Raw genomic sequence first — 13,957 nt, forward strand, 5'->3', positions numbered from 1 at the left:
TCAAGCTTTCTCCTCCGCCCCTTCCTACCAGCTTGAACTGTCATCTAAAGGCCGCTGCACTGCATGGCATTTATTTACAAATCCATGCAGGGCGCCGCAAACTGCCCCTTGTGAGGCTTTGTAAATATTGATCATGCCTTTGCCTTGTCCTTGCGCCCCCTTGCAGGATGTAGGGACATCACAAAGGCTTGATAAATCCGGTCCAGTGTGAGTACCTAACCCACTGAGATGTCTTCTGACACTCGAGCACAGTAAGTAATGCGAGGTGGCAGTGATCTTGTTCGATGGCTTCCAAATTTGAAGCATCAATCAAAAGATTAACCAGGAACCACTTATTTCTTCGAGCATGAAATCCTTAAAAGAAAAAAAAAATGCACTGGGTGCAGTAACATGTTTGCCAATTATGAGCACAGGCATCCAAGGGCCGGAAATAGGCATGCCTGGGTCTGAGACGAAAAGCATAACCTGACCCAGAAAAACACACTGTCTCTAAGCCGTGCATGTCATCTTTAGAAGAACCCACTTGCGCCAGAGCACGCACAGAAGAACTGACGCATTCTCAAACAAATCAACCAGGAACCATCGCTGAGCCAATCTATTTTGGAAGCACTCGGCACAAATCTAGAAAAAATGTCAACAGTCTCCAGTACGATGGAGATGCAAGTATGCTGTGCCTTCACCTGCTAGTCAAAGCACATACCTGTTCTTCCTATCATTGTCTTAGCATTCCCCTAAACTCACAGGCTGCATCTGCTTCTCTGTTCCTTCCCAGCCTTCGACACCCAGGCCTCACATATTAAACACTTAGCACATTTTTCAAAAGCATGTTGACTTAAATTGACTCAAAATTAATATTTAGGGCCAAATTAATCAAGGATTTTGATTACCTACGTACAGGTTATGTGGGCAAGTATTAACGTTTGAAAAATCTAAATCCCACTCCTGTTCACTATAATGAGGAAAGGCTGGATTTTACACTCAAGATTGTGATTGGCTCACACGGATGTCCTGCCAGTATGGCAGAAGTATGGCTGAGCTGTAAGTCTTTTTGGACGTTACTGGGTGAGTTTACATGTAAAAAATGTGGTCAACACCCTAAAAAGGACGTTTGTATGTATTAATAAGCTATTTGAAGGAACAGTCATTGGCCGAAATCACAAGAAACTAGCTTCTCCATGAAGAAAAATATTTTCCCCGTGGAGAAAGTAAGAAACCAGTATTCACAAACATATGTACCTTTGAGTCATATGTCCTTTAAAGAAATGACATGTTTACGTTTCGATATGCAAAAATAGTTGCACATTCAAGTACAACTTGCATCAATATCCTAAAGCACTGTTGAAAATATTTCAGTGCTGGCAACAGTGAGAGGCCTGGATTTACTAACCTTTTACTCAACGGAATGCTGCGCTGCGTTGCGTGAAAGAGAGAGCGCAGAAGTGTGTCACATCCAGCGTCGGATTGGTAACGGGGGCATTCGAGCAATGCCCGAGGGGCCGGGGTCCGAGTACCAGCTGAGGGCTGCTTTTGAGCAGCCTAGGAGCCGATTTGTGCGGCGTCTCTATTGTTCGACTATATCTCCAGCGGCCCAGTGGGTGTCTGAGTGGCCTTTCAGGAGGGAGATGGGCACTCATTATCTCCCGTATAGCATCAACAGGTAGAGGTGTCACCCCTTTTCTTTCGCTGGGCCTCCCATTAATGTAGGTATACAGAGCGGGGCAGGGGGCCTGAGCAGAAGTGGCCTCACTTGTTTTCAGGTGTGTTTCACTAGTATAAACTGATGCGGGCATTTTTTTACCCCCCCCCCCCACCTTCCCCACCCCCTTTATGTAAAATTACGCTGTGCAAGAGGAGACCCTTTCCAATGAAAAAATCCTTAGAGGCATGTTCTTCTTTCTATGCACGTCCACAATGCAGCACACATTGAATGAGGAAGTAACAAGGAGACATGAAGATTTCTCCTTGTTATTAAGTATGGGCGGAAAATTAGTTCCGCTCGCGGAATTTGCACATTTTTGGCAATTTCGTGATCCGCGAATCGCGCGAAATTGGCAAAAATCTGCAATTCGCCAGTTGGCGGATTTTTTTTTCTTGTTCGCGCTTTAAAAATACAATCTCGCGCGCGCGGTATTGACCTGCCATGATTCTGTGTTCGCTGATGAGTTTTCCTCCCTGTTCGCTGTGAGATTTTGGTAACTGGCCAAGCGACGCCGCGATCGCGAACACATCATTGCGACCCAAAAAAGGAAATTGCGAACGCGAACACGTCATTGCGACCCGAAACAGGAAAAAGGCATCGCAAGCAGGCTGGTTAAGTGGAAACAGCATGTTCGCGACCGTTGCGACCGCATGCGCAAGTTCTCGTTCCCGAACTGGTAAAAAAATCTCGTGAACTCGCAAAAAAAATTAGTTCGCAAGCTCGCGGAATTTGGTGTATTTTTGCGAATGGCGATTACGAATTCGCAAATTCCACCCATGCTTACTTGTTATGCCTCCTGAATAGGCACACCGTTTTAGTGAAAACGCAGTTTTTTTTGCTTTTACTAAATCTGGGTTTCTATCAAAAGATGGATGAATGTTTACACCCATGCTCCATCTATGTATTGCCTTTGTGACAAAGTGCAATGCAAAGCATTGTGTTACTTTATGTTATAAAGCCAGTCAAGGTGACATACATCGGCCCATGTGTGGCTTTGTAAATCTTAACTAGCATTTAGCATCATGGCTGCAACAAAAAAGTCACAGTGCAATTGTTCACAAGGAACTAATTTAAATAAAAAATATTTTTGATTGACAGTATCATATGCTAATTTCGCTTAAATCGCTGCAAGCCATTAATACCCTACTAAAAACATAATTTTTGATTTAAATGAGTTCCTTGTGAACAACTGTGCTGTGGCTGATTAGCTATACCCAGTTCACAGGGACAAATGGGTTGCTCTTGTTTTTTGTTGAATGGAATGCACCAAAAAAGTGTCACAACTAAGATGCAACATTTTAGTAACCCTGGACCTTGGTTGCTACCCCAACCTTCAAATAAACTTAGTGTATACATTTATCCACCAATGTTATTGCTTTGTATTCGAATTTAAAAGGTATAAAAGGTATAATGTATAAGATATCATTTTATTTTGTATGTGTGCTCCTTTTATTATCTCATACTTTGAGTTGATCTGATTTATGTTCTGCTGTTTTGCATCCCCCATCACTTGTGCCATGCTTTTAGCCTTGTACCTGGCTCAAAGCTAATGCCGCCATTACTGACTCCATGGTAGTTTCAGTATGTCAATACTGCAATTGTTGTTACCAATAGTGCAGATATTGGTCATTCCAGCATTCATTGTTACTGAGGGATTGCAGGTAAGGCATAATATACCCTCAATGGACTTGGGTGAAGCATGAAAGAATTGGTACCCCCACACTGTTGTGGTATTATTATTTCTTATTTCTTCACTTTTAATGCAGGAAGGTGGGTTATTAGTAGGTGCAGATCAGTATCAACAGCTAGAAATAATACCACAATCACTAATAAGATTCTGGCAAGTCTAAATGAATGAATCCAAGCTAAACCCTTAGTGGCAGATTTCTAAGCCCCTTGAGCCACTTTTGCCTCACTTTTCCCAAGTTAAAAGTGATGCAAAAGTGGCGCAAGGGGCTTTTAAATCTGCCCCTTAGTAGGTTTCCATACGGGCAGTAACGTCTGGCTAACCCCATCTACAGGTTTGGCTACTATGTTCTTGCACTCTCCTTCTGGACCCTCTCCTATTCAAATTAGAGGCGCCCCAATCAGCCTAGGGATCGAGAAATTGTGGACTGGTCTGGACCCTGTGACCTTTGTGCTACTACCATTGAAGTTCAGTTTATCTCCCCAGCCCCTTTCCTATCCCTGGCTCATCCAGGACGCAAATTTTATCCGGCCAAATGGCTATATTGTTTCAGCCCAGGCCTCTTCCCACCTATTCAGCGAGCAGCTTGGTTCAGGCTGTCAGACACTGGCCAATCAGAAGAGGATGCTACAGGTCTGTATTAGGTAATTTAAGGAATGTAAGGCTCTGATTTAGATCTCAGTGGAGGGTTACTCCATCACAACTGTGACGGATATCCTGTCCGCCATACAGGATATAATGGGATTTATATTTAGACAGTCAGGATATTTGTCACTGTTGTGACGGAGTAACCGATCCGCTGAGATCTAAATCAGGCCCAAGTTCTAAAACTACTTTTCTGCGATAGTTATAATTAATCTGAGCGTGGCAAATTATTGGATTAATTGTATATATTATATTTATATTTTGAGTTATGTTGCTAGCTAACTCCTGTTGAAAGCTAGACTTTATTAAAGTTTAAAAAAGCCCTACCATGTATGCTGTAGAGCTAGCAGCACCACAACGGCAAAAAATAACATTTGATATTTTCCCTCACCAGGGCATATAAAACTTATTTTATAATGTTCCTGCTTTTTATAACAAAGCACCCTACTCTTGAGGCACCTACGGCAGACCTTGGGGGTGACATATATGTAATAAAAAGTTTGTTTTTGACATTGAGAGTACTTATAATTCCAAAGTCGAATTTGGACACAATTTATTTTTAAAACTGGCCTGCAAGGCAGGGGTGGCTTTCAAATGGCACCAAGCAATACAAAAGGGGATGATGGACAGAGCGTTTGAGCAAATCAAACACTCACCCCCAGTCAACTGATCTGGGTTTAATCCATCACCATTCTTTAGCTCACTTGACCACCCCAGTTCAGACATGGCCATATGCAAATCAGTCTGACCCTGTGCCTCATGGGAACAGTCCAGCCCGAACTGCCAAGCCATGACTTCCCTGGACTGGAAACAAGCACCCTGGGACAGGTTTCGGATTCATAATCCTCATCAGCCAGGCTATCTTGAATCCAGTGGCAAAGTGAGCAAGGGACTCACGTCTGATCATACCCTGCCAACTTAGGTCGAACAAAGCGATACAAAAAGGGGATGATGGACCCCAGGCACAACATCAGTGAACACTTAAGTGCACCGCAGCAGTTCACATTTAATTGTATGTAGTCCACTGGGGCCTCTAAACCTATATGCCCGCCATATACTAGGGACATGCTGGTAGGTTGTCTTAACTAATTGTAATTACAGCAATTACCAATATACCTTTTAGGGACAGGGCACTGGACCTAGATCCGCTTAGCAAACGCCCAGGTCACTTTCAGAGTGAGTAACTACCAGTATCACTCAAAGATGGGGTCGATCAGGGCAAAAAGGATAACTTTCCTACATTTTTCCTGACAAATTCCTCCTGTTTCACCCAGTGGATTAATGCCTGTTATTTCTGCATGCAGTAATACCGTATGTATATTTGGGTGGAATTACCTGTTTCCAAGAAAATCGGTATCAGGTAATGAGGGACCATGAGAGGGAAACTGAAGGGAACCATGTCTCCTGACAACGGGTGTTTGGCTTTATCCAAGTACAAGGAGGACATTGATTCTTTCTCTTGCAGGTTCCAGATATATAACTCTCTGACAGCCTGAATGCTTCACAGCCTAGGAGTGTCCTGAAGACAAGAAAACATGTTTTTATTATTAGTTTTCTCCACAGATTGAGAATTAGAATTGTGACAAGGAATATGAATGGTACAATAGGCATTTGGAGGTATACATAGATATTCATAATTGTGAAGAGTCAGTTTTGGTCATAGTCGGGTGGAAAGCAGGACTAACCATTCCATTGCTGTCACTCAGGCTCTGCTCACTAAATGGAAGAAGCTGCAAATGGAAAATGTACTCAACAGGAACAGTACAAGAACAATTTTCCTATTCTCAACCAAATGCATTAGGTGTAACAAACACTCATGCCAGAATTAAAATGTCTCATTATCTGTAAAAATAGACTGTAAATATTCAGACATAAGGCGCAGGAATCATACCTTCTATAAAAGACGCAGGGCTGGAATAAAAATGTGCCCTTGGCTCCTGCAAGCAGTTAGTAGCAGGTGTTCTGTGTTTTTTATAATCTGCATGATATGACCGATCAGTATACACCTTCTGCTTAATCTGGAAATACTCACCACTTGAGATAATTCTAGCAAAGGAGGGATAACATGATCCGCATTTATTGAGCAATTTCATCTAATATGCAACTTTATTTTAACTCATTCTAATGGAAATATACACGTAGGTACACTTGTTTGAAATTATTTATTTAGTATACAGGTTCTAACAAGCACATTTTTTTTTCCTAATTCACTTTTCAGTGCAAAACTTGCTTTGTGCCAGAAAGTATCAAAAAGTAATGCAAAGCAGCGCCACTGCATTGCATTAATTTGCGTCAAGGGGGCATTACATGGGTGGTAGATGGACGTTTCCATGCAACCACCCAAGCTTTTTGATGGAAAACCCTATCTACTAACATTAGTCAACAGGGTTTAGAAACAAAAATTACCTTCACTGAAAAGTAGGTGTTAAAAGGGGAAATGTTTTCATATCTCCTTTCTTTTCAACTTTGTATATGTGCTGCACTGTACGGAACATGTACAAAGTAGGAGAAGGTTTTTTTATCTGTCTAGTAATAGTATTTTGTACAGGAAGGGTATCCGCCATATACAAAACCAATGGATGTATCAGTAACGGTCTCCACAGATAAAAGCGGCAGGGCGCAGGGGCAGGTTGGGTGTCGGGGAAGTCAACAGACAACGGAATTAGTAACTTTAAATAAAATTTAAAAAACACCTTATATTCGCTGCATTGCTGAATCTGCAATGTGTCATATGCTTGCTTCTAAACGCAAATTTGCATGGAGCAAGAGTAAGTGGTGCAGTAAGCATAAGGGGGTAAAGGAAACACCCTATTTAATTTAAAATAACTTTTCATATGAAGACAAAAAAAGAAGAGTACATTTTGCAAGCACCCTACAAATAGGATGCAATGCATTTAACTCTTTAACTGCTAAGGTTTTCAATGTCCAGGTTTGAGGTACTTCATGCTTAAGCCCGCATAAATATATCTTCAATAAAAAGTATCCAGACCAAATTGGTGTCTTTTTTTCCCCAACATGTTGCCACTTCCAAAAATACTTAGGGGCGGGGGATTCGCCCTAAGGGAATAGGAAAAATTCGCAAAATATAGCAAGATTTGTGCTTTTTTTTTTAAATGTAGAATTGTGAAAAAAGAACTGTTTAAGAAAGCATGTGCTTTTTTACTGAAAGTGGCCAGCAAGAGGTTTGCTTGCTCAGATTCCCATCTTATCAGCATTCAGTAACAACCAGAGTTTTAAAGAAAACATTCCCACAGTATTTGCATATTTTTAACTGGTAGCTAATAGTTTCTTTTTGAGGGATTTCTATCTACCTAGTTGCAGTCTGAGGTGGAAACAGTTATTAAACTTATGTGGGAAACCAGAAAGCTATACATTTCTAAAAAGTAGAAAGCAGTACAAAATCAGCCAGAGGATAAGTATGTAGATGACATTTTCATGAGTAAATTTTTGCCCCAATGCCAAACTTACTGAAGTAATATACTATTCCATTTGTTAGTGGTGACATGAATATATATTGTTGTTGATTGACAAAAAACACATGACACCCAGGTTAACTAAGCAGCAGCTTGTAATGACATTTCAATATATACCACACATTAACTCATAAGGCAAAACCTAAATCTATTGAATGAAAAATGGATATGAAGGAAAACTATTCATTTCTATAATGTGCTCAAGATACAAGACCTGTGCGCTGGCAGAACTGCACTTTTTGTGTCGCTCTGTTGGCACACAGGGTTTAGTCATACCTACAAGGCCACGTAAAGCCACCCTGCATGGCTTTTCATATCCTTGTAGATAATGATTGAGGCAACGCAGGGCTGGTTTCTGCGTTGCCTCACACTATGGGTTTAATTCCGATGTTGGTCGGAAGGGCTTCTAATTGGATTCGGCTTTGCCGCAACCGAAATGGAGCCCTAATTTCCAACTGACTCCTTCCCAGTTCTGAACAATCAGGTACGATGCCTGGAAACAGGTAGTGCTGACCGAATCGGTTCCGGAAGGCATTAACACAAGACAAGCCTTTCGAGAGCCAATTCGTACAGCTCCAAGGACTTGTTTCCCAAACGTGCGAGTATAATTACCAATTCGGACAGCCTTTTCAATTCAGTTTGGCCGGAACGATGGCAGCCTGTGTTCTGAATGTGAAAGCAGTCTCCCACTGAAGAAACAGGTCGTTGGAGAAACCCTTGCATCCTGTGGTGGGCACCCCATGGTTCCTGCCACACTGTGCATGGTTGGAGTGGTGCGACCCATGGGTACCCACATGGGCCCGAATCAGAGGGCCCTGGGTGAAGGGAGTCCTGCTATGGGCCCACAAGACCGATGCCGGCTGCCTTTTTCGTTCCGCACAGACAGAAGACAAAGTGCTGTGCGGACGCAAAGTACTGCTCAACACAATTTGTCACATGCATGCTGGAAAGGCGAGGGCTGGTGAGTAGTTGCAAGTAGCGAATGAAGCCACTGAGTAATGTCATCCCGGCAAGTGCTGTGGCTTTAGTCGTGAATGCAAGTGATCACAAATAGTGGAAGAAGCATGCTGTTGCAGATAGCCGGTGACAGTAATAGACAAATGTCAGATGTGCCCGAGGGTCAAAACACATTAACCAACAAGGCTTAGATGCTTGGGCATACTATCTCAGCATCAAATGCTCCTTGAAATGACAGAATATTGTTTAACCAACAATATCTTTCTGTTCAACGGGCCCTCTACGGGCAGACGATGGGTACGGCGATGCGGAATACCTTGATGTGAGCCTGGCTATAAGGGACAAACAAGTGCACACTGCTCTTTTCAGGAAGGCTTCTGCAGGCAACAGCGTTCGCCACGCCCTCAGTAGCTACCCGGAGGCTCTCATGTGGAGCATCCCCTATGGAGAGCTGCTGAGAGTGAGAAGGAATTGCAACACCGAAGCTGCTTATCAAGAGGAGAGTGAGACCATGATTGAGCGGTCTCCAGCGAGAGTGTACCCTAGTTGGATGATCAAGAAAGCCAAATCCAGAGCAGATGGTGTAGACAGAGCACTTACCACATCTGAAGGCACCACTTCTACCACTGACATAGGGGAAGAGAGCACTATAATCATCATGACGTGTAATTCAGATTCCAAGGACATCAGACACATTCTGGCCATGAATTGGGACATTCTCAAATGTGACACTATCAGTGATACCCTCCATGATAGACCCAACATCACGTTCAGAAGAGGCAGAAACATGAGAGGCATGTTAGTACATAGTGATATCACCATCTACCCCATGGTCTTATTGGTTTCTTTCCTTACGGCCATTGCAAGGCCTTCAAAAACAGTAGTTTTAGAAACAAAGCTGTATATAATAATGTCAGTAGCTCCTTAACCCAGTTTCTTACTTGCAGTTCTACGTATGTTGTGTACGCCATTGAGTGCCCTTGTAAGCTCTGGTACATTGGCAGGACCACCCTTATGCCAAAAAAGGGAATACTTGAACATATCAGGGTGATTACCAACATGGATCCCAAATACCTTGCGGCACGAAATTTCCAAGAAAAATATTTTTCCAACACATCCCACTTGGGCTTCTTCATTCTGGAACAAATCAATAAGGACCCCAGAGGGGGCAATAGAACTTTTAAACTATGGCAGAAAGAGTCCAAGTATATTGTGGACTTTCAAACTAAGATTCCAGGGGGGCTGAACATAGATGAGGAACTTGCCATACATCTTAGGGAGGACTAACCCACATCTGTATTTCACACTGGGCTTTTGCCCCAAGATGCTCTGCTCTATTTGACTGTACTGTTCCTATATGACTCTCTTGAACACTTTCATAAATGCTCTTTCATCTATTTCTTGTGCATTAGAAATTGTCATAATTTGTTGAGCTGTAGTTGGTTTATTTTTTAACAACTTCTGTCTTTTTCTTTTGCTTTCATTTTAGGAGCAAAGAAAGGTGCCCATTCACCTGTATTCAACTGCACGTTCATCCTACCCTGTTCACCCTTCGTCTTTGGCACTTTTACTGGACACTGCTGATTACGTAATACTTAAACTTGTCCTCTGGTACACGAGGACCTGATTGCCAGTTAGCTGCTCCGTCCTCCTGGACAGTGACCTTTTGGACTGGTGCTTGGATATTGTAGTTGGACTTGCTTGCACCAGCTTTGGAATATGCATCGCACATGGACAATACTAGCACTCAACACGTCCACTAGGCATTTGCCTTAGACTATGTATTGTGGCAGATGTGTCTTTGTTCTGGTGATTGGCAGTACTCACTGCCGTTATCACTATCTACACACAAGCAAGCTGATGACTGGCCCCCTTTGTTTGTAACTATGCTAGTGTGGGGTCACGGCCACTGGGTGACACTTCCACTCCAGCAGTGACTCACCAGGCACTTGCCCTTTGATGCCACACTACTACCACCATCCACTTGGCATGTAATCAGCTGTTTGTAGACAGCCGCACTCACAACCTACATTTTAGTGATCAGATAGTTATTGTGTTTTGACCCCCAGGCACATCTGACACTTGTGTATTACTGTCACAGGCCCTCTTCAACAACATGCTTCTTCCAGTATGTGTGATCACTTGCATTTACGACTAGAGCCACAGCACTTGCCGGGATGACATTACACAGTGGCTTCAATTACTACATGCAACTACTCACTAATCCTCACCTTTCCAGGGTGCACGTGATGGATTGTGTTGAGCACGACTCTGCGTCCGCACAGCACGCTGTCTTCTGTCTGCACTTGGATTTTGGAGAAAGTTTTTCAATTTGAATAGCGTCTGCACTGTAGTACGCTAGCACAACAATATATTCTTGCATTGCGTTGCATAGGCAACAAGCGCTTTGATTATGTTTTTTGTTTAGTGTATTTTACGCTATATATGATAATGGGACCTCGATTGCGTATATGAATCTGTAATATATACCATGTGTTACAGTCTTCACCACTACAAGATGTCTGCCAGCTCCATTTGGGCAGAGATTGTCCCTTGTTTATGTCGGTGCTACCCACAATCCTTTAGTTACCTTTCATTTGTCAACTTTACATGTGAACTCGGCTGCGGACGCAGTCGAAACACGCTGTGTTAATAAACATCTTTGCAGAACATCAATTTTGAACGAAGTCTGTTTGCTCTGATAGCGCATGAACTTACAAAACTTTAAGGGATACATACATATCAATATATATATATATATATATATATATATATATATATATATATATATATCAATATATATTACCTACTGGCGACCGCCAGTAGGTACTTATAGTTAGGACCTATTATCCACAGGAAATTCATAACATTCTTTTCCCAATAACTTTGGCTCCGGTGGACGAATCTTCGTGAAATTTTCACAACTTGTGGGGCACTCCGGTCAGCTCCTATACCGTTTCGGGGTCATTCGGCAAGCGGGTGCCGAGAAAAAAAGGGGGTCTCAAAACGTGTTTTCTCCATGTTAATTCCCATAGGAAACTTTAGACATGTCTACAGCCCGAACTGCTGAACGGAGTTACACCAAATTTGGCAAAAAGGTAGCCCCTGGATCAGAATGAACTCTTTTTCTTAAATGGTGTAAATCCTTTCAGGAGTTTTTAAGAAATTACAAAAATTAAAAAATATCGGTATCTGGGTGGAGCCTAACCACATATCTCATCATGAGATCTGATTAGCGCTCAGCACTTCATCCTGGAAATGTTGGCAGCCATCTTGGGACCATTATACATGATAGCACCCCATTGAAATGCATTGTAGTGAATAGAAGGTTTTGGGGGTCACCAAAAGGAGAACCATAAAAGGTGATAACGGACTTTAGTTACATTATAATTCATTTGTTGATGGTACCATACTAATTTAAGGAATTGTGGGGTGTTCTAAGGTTATTTTACCCTTTGAAAAACCTTCTGCTTGGATATCATGAATCATGTTTCAGAGAAAACTATTTTCTCATGCTTATCCCATAGAAGTTTTGAAGGTTTTCCAGAAGCTAAAATGAGGGCATATTTTCTGTAAATTCACATTATTTTTCTCAGTGATGTGAGAATGAAGTATGTCATTCCCAGTAAAACATGTAAATCCAACACGGGCAGAGACTGTCAGTTGATTCCTTTGTGTCCTGCTGCAGCTTCCCAGAGTGTTCTAAAAAAACAACTAGAGAGCAAACAGCCTGACTTATGACAAAAGTATGGCACACCTGAAGCCATCTTGATTGGAATAAAGTGGTAACTCTTAAAACATTTATTTTTAAAAAGGAACAAAATGAGGGGGTTCATTTTGTCATAGAAATGATGGTTAGTGATGTAGAAAGAAAAATCAGGACATGTTGTAAGTGAGATCTCAAATATCTTCCTGTTATATTTCACCAAGTGCCGCCTGTCAGTTGATTCCTTTGTGTTCTAATGCAACTTCCCAGAGTGTTCTAAATAACAACTATAGCGCTAACAGTCTTAAATATGACACCATTATGGCACACCTGAAGCCATCGTGATTGGAATAAATTGGTACAACTTAAAACATTTAAATTAAAAAGTAACAAAATGAGGTGGTTCATTTTGCCATAGAAATTATGGTTAGTGCTGCAGAAAGAAAAATTAGGGCATGTTTTAAGTGAGATCTCAAATCCTCTTCTATTTCATTAGAAAAATCTGACATGCAGACTAAAACAATCACTTTCAATACCACCAGTAGACTTCCAGTTAACTCCCTGGTGAGCAGTAGGTTTACTACAGTGATCTGATAAGCAACTAGAGTGCTAACTTTCAGAATTATTTGCAAATGTGTGATACATCTTAATGCCTTCTTGATGGAATCAAAGTAAAAAACTGAAAGCATTTCCTACCGAGGAGACTGTAGTAAATTAGGAAATTAGGAAACTTCATAACAAATATGTCTCCCAATATGGCCACCAGAGAAAAAAGAGCCAGAATGTAGCACAAATATCACCCAGATGTAGCCCACATATAGCCCAATGACAGAAGTGGGCAAAACACTTTTTTTTTTTTTTTTTGCAGTTTGATATAGTGCAGACTGGTCAGGTATTGCAGTGTTGCATCTTACTTGAACCAATTATTGTGTATTTTGCACGAAGTACATGAGATTTATCTTGCGAAACATTAAACTTTACTATTCTGTGAACTTGAAGTTGCTCTGAATCGGGCTTTGTAACACCCATGTTTGTTTTAATTAATTCTCACTGTATTGTATTAAGAAAGCGGATTTACTGTTTTTATGTACACTTTTATGATCTATGAATGAATTTAATTGAATTTTCCAAGATACCCACCAGGGAAAAGGAGCCCAAATGCAGTACAAATATCACCCAGATGTAGCCCACATATAGCCCAATAACTGAAGTGTGGAAAACACTGTATATCCTTTGTTTTTTTTGCAGTTTTATATAGTGCAGGCTGGGCAGATATTGGAGTGCTTTACATGAGCATTGGTTACATAATACAAGGAAATACTCATTTTGGTTGTAGGAATGGGGAGATTAAGTGATTTGACCAAAATCACAGAATGTTGAGCTGAAGCAGAAACTCCATCTTGGTTCCCCTGTTGCAAAGTCTGCAGCTGTGGAAGTAACACCACATTCTCTCCCCTAAACGTAACATTTAATCAAGTAGTCAACTGGATAAAAAAAAATAAAGATAACAAATAATTTAAAATTGCTCTGTCACTATTTGAGACCTCAGAAAATATGTCCTCATTTTAGTTATTTAGAGCAGTAGCCATAATTTCCATGCAAATAAGACCCTCTCATTGATATAATATCTAAAGGAAATGCTTAAGGTATTACAGTTTTGATTACCTTAAGATGACGTCAGGCGTGCCACAGTTTTGTAATAAATATAGAATGTTAGCAATCTAGTCGTTCATTAGGATACTGTTGGGAGGCAGAGGTCATGAGCACGGACTCGGAAAATTGAAGGCAAG

Source organism: Lissotriton helveticus, chromosome 2_1 (genome assembly GCF_964261635.1).
Source record: "Lissotriton helveticus chromosome 2_1, aLisHel1.1, whole genome shotgun sequence".
Taxonomy (NCBI): Eukaryota; Metazoa; Chordata; class Amphibia; order Caudata; family Salamandridae; genus Lissotriton; species Lissotriton helveticus.